At 45.1% G+C, this 8,269-nt stretch overlaps 1 long non-coding RNA gene across 1 annotated transcript; it reads left to right on the forward strand.

Annotated features, from left to right (window-relative positions):
* The first annotated feature begins 6,096 nt into the window (after positions 1 to 6,096).
* LOC125541487 lies at positions 6,097 to 8,031 on the forward strand. The gene is made up of 3 exons (XR_007297550.1): positions 6,097 to 7,018; positions 7,111 to 7,205; positions 7,553 to 8,031. It is a non-coding gene; the product is annotated as an uncharacterized LOC125541487 (long non-coding RNA).
* The last annotated feature ends 238 nt before the right edge of the window (positions 8,032 to 8,269 follow it).

The raw sequence follows: 8,269 nt of genomic DNA on the forward strand, positions 1-8,269 counted from the left end.
CTCAAAGGCTTCGAGGTGGGTTGCTCCCAAACGACAAAAGCCGTGCTTTCAATCTGAGCAGCCAACCGTTTATGGTTGTAGGGGGTGGGCTATTTATAGCCACTTGGCAACCCGACCTGATTTGTCCGAAATGACCCTGGGTCACTAAGGAACTGACACGTGTTCCAACGGTCAGATTTCAAACTCACACAACAACTTTACTTGGGCTACAAGAAAAGTTGACTTGTCCGACTCTGGACAAGATTCGCTCTCATTGTCTTCACTCGAAGACATAGGTTTTTGGTTTAGGCATCACTTCAGTCATTCTGACTGGTTCTCTTGGACCCCACTTAATAGTACGGTGGTTCCTATGACTCAACACAAAAGAAAAAGAACTAAGAAAGATCTAAGTCTTCGAGCTCCATAGGCTTCATATCGTGTCTTCTCTTGTCATAGTCTTCAATGTGAATATCTTCATATACCACCTTTGACTTCAATGTCTTCATACATTTTTAGGGGTCATCTCTGGTAGTAAAACCGAATCATGAGGGACTTCTACCTGTGTTATCCTGCAATTCTCACAAACACATTAGTCCCTCAACTAGGTTTGTCGTCAATACTCCAAAACCAACTAGGGGTGGCACTAGATGCACTTACAAAGGGATATATGATGCAGTGCACTAATTCGTTCAGTAAGAAATTGACCACATATAAAATGAAGTGCGCTTTGATATACAAAACAAAACAAATTCATGAAGTTCTGTGAGAGGGAAAAACTAAACTTAATGCAGCTCATATCAATTTGGCAACCACATGTGGATAGACAAAAAAAATACAAAGCAATGTACAAATGCAGTGCTCTCTTAGCAGTTTATGTTTAACAATTAAACATAACAAGAAACTTAATGTCATGCCAAAAAAAACTAACTTGAGGCAGTTCATATCAGTTTGCCACATGTCTGAAAATGGGCCTTGGTAAGGGAATCTATGATGCAGTGCACTATTTCATTCAACAAGCAATTGACCGTGTATAAAACATGCAGTGCACTTTGATGTATTACCAGATGGGGGAGCCATGCTGACTGGTGAGGCATCAATTGGGGAGGAAGAAGCTGTATTATCTAACGGAGATACAAACAGAAAGAAAAGTATCAGGCTGGAGCGGCATTATAATAGAACTACAAAAGCAGTTCGCTTACATTTCCCTCCAAATCTTGGACTTCTTCTAGTAGGAGAAGACATGTTGTATCTGCAAACAGAAAGGGATAACAATTAAACCCTAGACAGCAACCTAAAAACAGACAGAGAAAAAACCCTAGATGCACATTGCTAAAATTTTGAAGGCCAAAAAACCACAACCAAAAGTTTCAATCCATAGGGCATTACGATTCGAGCATACAAAATGAAGTTAAGAAAAGGATGCTGGCTCCAAAAAAAAACCTAGCACCCGATCGGGAACGCCCATGGCGATTTTCGGCGCCGAAATCAACGGAGCAGACGGGAAGATATGGGGCTCACCGTGAGATGCTGTGACGGCCGGAAGAGGAGGCTGCGGACGGCGACGGCGGAGGAGGCGCGCCTGCGGATGGCGGCGGCTGCAGGCATCGTCGCTCTCCGCCATGAGAGGAAGGGATTTTCGTGCGGGAGAGAGGAATGAAGGGGACGGCGAGAAACAGAGAAGAAGAGAAGCTTAATGACTAAAAGACTGGGCCCACGAGTCAGCGGCACAAATTAATATAACCTCCTCTACGAGCACGGCCCACAGGTCATAGACAAAAAGTAAAAAATGACTCGGTTAACACGATGCAGTTCGGTTACAAACAACGAAGCGGTTCGCCTGCGAACAAACAAACCTCACTTCAGAATGCTTGTTAAAACTGCCCGAAATATACGCGCCCACGATCGCCCAACACAAGTGAAGCACCGCGCGACCGCTCCTCTATCTGGCTGGTTGGAAAACGCACGAAGCCCACGATCCCCACGAACACAAACACGATCGCCATGCCGGTTGGAGGACGAGATCGTGCGCTCGGCAGATGTTGCTGCCGCTCCCCTTTAAATTCCGCGCTCCATCACCCTGATCATTCACAAAACACACAACACTGCGCTTCCTCCTCCTGTTCCTCCTCTTTCCAGCCATGCCGTTCACCAAGGTCTTCGAGGATGTTGAGGCGCACGGAAAGACCGTGCTCACGGTGGTCTACACCAACGACGTGGACGCCATGGCAGGGTACGTCGGCGAGTACAAGGAAGTTCTCCGGGGGTGCCGTGAGAAGATCGTCGGCATCGACCTCGAGTACACCCCTGACAAGAGGGACGCCGCCGTGATTCAACTCTCCATCGGCAAAAATCACCTAGTGCTGCTTTTCCAAGTATGCGCTACAATGGGCAAGAGATGCATCGCCTTCGACAAGTTCCTCAGCGACCCAAAGTAAGCCATTCTTTCTACTGAGTAAAATATAGTTGCAGGCCGATGGGTCTCTCCTTGTCATTTGTATGCAGTTCTATTTGTCGTCTGTATGCAGTTCGCAAAAGAATAACTTGTGGTTCACTTCACTTAGGTACGAGTTCGCTGGTTTCTGCATCGACCAAGACAAGGTGAAGCTTTCACGCTGCAACCTGAACATCCCCAACTTCGCCGACATTCAGACGAACTGGAGGGTGCCTGAAGCAACGAAGACACTGGACTCACTTGGCGATGTATCTGCCATCATCATCGACGACTACTACGCAGACATGAAGAGAAAGATGACAGACCAAGAGCACCGCCAGTGGACTTGGGTTCTCAGCAGGAGGCACATTGAGTATGCTGCCAAGGACGCCTACACTGCGTTCGAGATATGGAACCGCATCACCACAGTGCAGAATGGCCTCACCCACTCTATAAAAGAGAAGACAAGGAAGCGCCCGAGGTCATCCTGGGGGATGGGGAGCAGGGGGGATCACCTTCCACCTCCACCTGGCCCGAGTGGAACTGATGAAGCAGGCCAGATGCTGATAGCCAAGGGTTCCTGTCGCAATTGCTCAACTTGTTTCCTTCTGCTTATGTCGATTAGTTTGCTTTCGTTGTAATTTGCTTTGGCACAATGTTTGCTTATGTTGCTTTAGTTTTCTTGATGATGTACTTTGCTTATTATGAGGACAAAACCTTGGTTTGTATCTATCAACAATTAGCAGTTCTTAGTGGGTGTTTTCAGTCTGTATATTGCTTCAACTGCTGCTGCTACTAGGATACACATAAAAAACTCTCTATGAAAGCAGTTCACAGAGAGTTTTCTTCACAAAACTGCTACTACTATAATGGTTGATGCAGTCCTGTTTTATTAAGCACTGTAGTTCCATATGTGGGTTACAGAAAAAAATAAAGCTCAGTGGGTGTTTCCAGTCTGTATATTGCTTCAACTGCTGCTGCTAATAGGATGCACATAAAAAACTATCTGTGAAAAGCAGTTCACTTGTACTCAGATTTCTTCTAGAAAATAAACTAGAAGCCACACAAAAATGTCAAATTATTACAACAAATTGTTTCATGCTGCTGCTGCTCAAGCAAGACTGGTCTAAAGCAAATTTAACTTGATTTCCAAACACTTTGCATGCCTATAAAACATAGCCATGACAACATCCCCAGCCTGAAGACCAGCTTCCTCCACCAATTCCTTCCAGCCATCTTTGAGAACCAAACAATCATCAGAGCCAACAGAATACATAACATCAACATTATGATATCCATTCTTGCTAACCAAGACCAAATTAACACAACTTTCTGTTACCCTGACTAGACCAGAAGGGAATTTCTGCAAGGAAATGAACAAGAACAAAAAATAAGAACAAATAAGAATAAGGTACAATCTTCAGAAACTAAATTGCTGCTACAATCTTCATAATAAATATTAATGTCATCAGATAATAATATTGACTAGACCAAATTGCTGCTGCTCCTACAATATTCATAATAAAACTCTATGTGAAAGCAGTTCACTTATACTTAGTGAAAAATGTTTCTTCAGAAACTAATACTACTACAAATATTCAGATAGTGTTAACTACACACAACACATGAAAAGACTATGTGAGAAAATACATACCCATGAATCATTGACATCATCGTCAGTCATCTGATGGACGAATGGAGCCCGAAATCCAATAACTGGAGAATAAAGCAGGGAACAGAGCGCGTTGTGCCGCTGCCTCTGGTTCAGAACCAACCCTTCAGAAAAAACACAGGTCTCCAGCATGGGCTCCATCCTTGCCAGGCAGCCGCACGCGCAATCCATTGCCAGACGTAGGGTCTGGTTGGGAAGAAGACGGATCAAGGAGGGGTGGCAAAAGAGGAGGCAATGTTCGCCGCCAAGGATAAGGTAGGAGGGGAGCCGCCAGGGATAAGGTGGGAGGGGAGGCAATTGACCCAGCCATATATATATATATATATATACACACACACACACAGATACAACCCCCAAAAAAAGTAAAGCGACAAATAAAGCAGTGCGGTAACATGACAAGGTGCAGCTCGCATTGCATATTACTGCAGTTCACCGCGCTTGACCAAGCAAAAAACTAATTAAACTAACGACCCGCTCTTACCTAGTCCCCCCCTTCCACGATTCACAGACGAAAAACACAGACTGTAATGCAGTTCTAAAAACTACATAATGCGCAAAAACTCAAAAAACATCTTGAGTAACGACCAACCCCGTGGCGCCCGCTCCAACACAAAAAGCATCAACCAATTAAAATTCTTCAAAATTAACAACTTAATCAGCTAGAATTCATACAGATTAGTGTCATAGAACACATAACTTGCAAAATCAACAGAAAAATCACAAACAAAAACACAACAATTTTGATCCGGAAGCGGGAGGACAAAGACCTTGCCGTTTTTGCGCTAGAACAGAGAGAAATTCGACCAATTATCCAAAATTTCAATCATATTAGCAAATTAATCTGTCGCGGAATAACACAAACATGAACGCGAACTTAGTAACACACTAGGATTACGGCTATAAATCGAATATGAACCCCGCCAGCACGATGCGAAGCTCCTGCCTGTGCGGAAGAACAGAGACCGATCCGCCAAATCCATCGATTTCCGTCGTTTTTTCGCAGAATTGCGTGTTTAATCACATAATAAATAAGCGCACACACAAATAAAACAATGGAAATCGATCAAACTAGCCAGAAACGCTGCTCCGTGAAGCAGTTTGCTACTGCCCCTCTGCGGTTCAGAACAGTAGAAGAAAGCAGTGCGCATAGCTTTCCAATGCAGTTCGGAAGTGTTATGAGAATAGACCGGCTGCGGGCACGGCTTTCCTATCAACACTAGCTGCGGACACTGCTATCTGAACCTTTGGTTTGCCTCCAGATTCGTACTTTGCTGAGGATAAGGTTCTGATTTATTGAATTATTGGTGAGCTCATTGACTAACAAGGAAGCCACGTGCTGCTGCTTTACTAGTGCTTGGACGAAAATGGAAGCCTAGGGTCTGAACTGTCAGATGTATTGACGGTTGGCTTGCTGCTACTTTCCAACATCGGGGCTGCCATATGAAACAATTTTGGTAAGCCTAGCTTGTCGGTTTTGTGCGTTTGCTATGTGAGAAAGGTTCCGTCAGTGTCTTATTTCTTTAGCAAAATGACCATCCGGCATTTGTCTCTAGTCCTTACGGTTTGGAACTTTTGAATGCTAGACGTGGAAAGTCTCGTGGGTTGAATACCTCCATGGTCATATTGGTTCATTTGTATTTTTCCTCATCTTTGTTCTAGTAGCAGGGAGCTTGAAAATGGCGCATCATTTACTCTGATTCAGTCTGAAACCGGTGCTGACGAAGATTACAAGTTACTGTATCATAGCAAAACATGGATACTGTACTTATGAATGTTGTTATAACAAAAAGACGGTCCGTTCCTCCTTCGTTTGACCAACCTGCTCTTCTGTCTTCTGACCACACAAATACTATTAAGTGCTGTTGGGCATTTTTTAAAGGCAAAACGTTAAGTGTTGCTGGTAGTGCACATGACATGCCGATAGGACAACACTATTCTAATCTCAGGATTAGAATAATTATTTGGATCACAACTATCTATATAGGCCTGATGGGGGTGTTCCCGAACTCCTGAACAAACAAAAGAACCGGCCCACCCGGCCGTCTCCCACCTCCCGATCCCCACATATCCTGCCGCCGCACCCCCACCCCCGGGACCGCCGGTGAACCACCGCCCGGCCCAGCGCGCCTCCCAGGCCCGGCCGCGCGGGACCTCCAGCCGCTGCGGGCCACGCCCACACACCCTGAGCATCGCCGCAAGATGCAGGTCTCCCCGAGCGCTGCCGCCTGCTGCAGGTCGCCCCTAGCGCCTCCACGCACGGATCCGGCCGAAGCCCGTGAGATCCACCACCTCATCCCCTTGTCCACCCGCTCCTCCATCTCTGGGTCCGGCCCAATCCTCGTCCTCGTCCGCCGGCCAACTCGTCGGCCGCTGCCCCGTCCTGTCTCCACTGGCATCCTCATGAGCCATGGCTCCGTCCTCTCCTCCACTCCACACGCCTCCACCGGGCTCTACCACCATCCAGCGCACCACCACGTTGGCACATCTGCGCATCTCCTCTCCTTCCCGCGGATGCCACCGACAAGATCAAGCTCCAGCATCTGCCTTCTCCCCATGATGCCTCCTTCCATTGGGATTTTGTAGTCATAGCATGGTAACGTCCAGTCTGTTCGCCACCGCCACCCACAAGCCGTTTGACTTCACATCACTAGGCCGTTCGCTAGTACTCCCTCCGTCCCAAAATATAAGAACGTTTCTAACACTAGCATAGTGTCAAAAACGTTCTTATATTCTGGGACAGAGGAAGTAGCTTATTGCAAAATCTCTCGCTAAAATTGATTGTTGGCCAGCTTTGCCTGATGCATCAGTCCTGATGAGACATGAAGTACTCCCTTGGTGTTCTTCTGCACCTACCCAAGCCCCCATGGATCCCAGTATCTTGTTCTCTTCTTTTTTTGGAATTGAAGTTCAGATAGAACAGAGAAAGAAAACTTCAGGTAGTTCTTGCATATAAATTCAGAAGAATGTTGTTCATACAGCGGTTGACTTTTCATTATAAATGTACGTACATGTTTATGCCTGCGCACAGCCGCTGCCTGCAACCCGTCTGACGCGGCCGCTCAAACTTCCCCTCGCCGGCGGTCGCGACGTCAATTGTGGCTGGATGGAGATGCAAAAATGGTGGTACGCACTAAAACAAATCCTCTCGACGGTCTGTCAGTAGCTGGGTAGTTTAGTTACTTGTTCTTGCATATGCCAGAGCAGTTTCCTTAAGTCCGCACTGAGCATAGGTCATGGCATCTATTTCTTATTTTTTTTGTATGAAAAATTATGAAAAGGAAGGAATGGTCTGGCCGGATGAGCAGTTCTAGTTGAGTTCTCCCTATGGATACTTCAAATTATATTTCCAAGTATTAAGTTCCCTTTGATATTTCATTAGTACTCCACCTTGCAAGCAAGGATACTCTAAAAATAAAAAACGTGATGTTTGATACACCACGGCTCAAGTTCTCTGTTATTTTCTGTTGAAGGTCATCGACAAGGCACATGGCGCATGAGGACGGTTGCCCGGACCTGACCTGCATCCTTTCTGCCTCCATCCGAACTGTGTCGGCCATGCGTCCGTCGACTTCGTCTGTCCTTGAGCACCTCTTCCACACAATCAACCGTGCATATATAGATACACATATACTCGTATACTTGAATTTCTTAGCTTCTAAACTCTCTGAATTTGTGTGCATGTTTATTGGTGCATGACATTGCATGGCTCCACCACTCAATTTGATATTTCAGTCAATGCTTAAACTTGATACAAAAAGAGCAAGAAATAGTGACAGATGATGTGTGTTTTTCAGGGATGTGAGCTGAGAATTTAGATGTTCCTTTCATAATATTTAGGGCATCGATCAAGTTCAGGCTAGTATATGGTCGTTAAAAACTAGTATGATATTATGTATTTATGGTTGTAGGAAAGATGGTTTCTACGTCAAAAGTATGTGGTAGTTGTGTGTGGGTGCGTGCGCGCGTGTGTTTCTGTGTGTGCTTGTGTGATGGGTGTCTCCTTTTTATTTTATTCATATGTAAAAAGGAAAAAAGAAGGTCTCATATATGAGATAAGTAATAAGTTAAAAAATGTAATAATGAAAAAATGTTTGTCCATGAAAATTCTCATATTCTTAAAATAAAGACCAAGAAGTTCAAGTAAAAAAAGAAGAATTTGATGTCTTTAAAAACTGTGTTTTTTCAAG

Source organism: Triticum urartu, chromosome 2 (assembly GCF_003073215.2).
Source record: "Triticum urartu cultivar G1812 chromosome 2, Tu2.1, whole genome shotgun sequence".
In the NCBI taxonomy this organism is placed as follows: domain Eukaryota; kingdom Viridiplantae; phylum Streptophyta; class Magnoliopsida; order Poales; family Poaceae; genus Triticum; species Triticum urartu.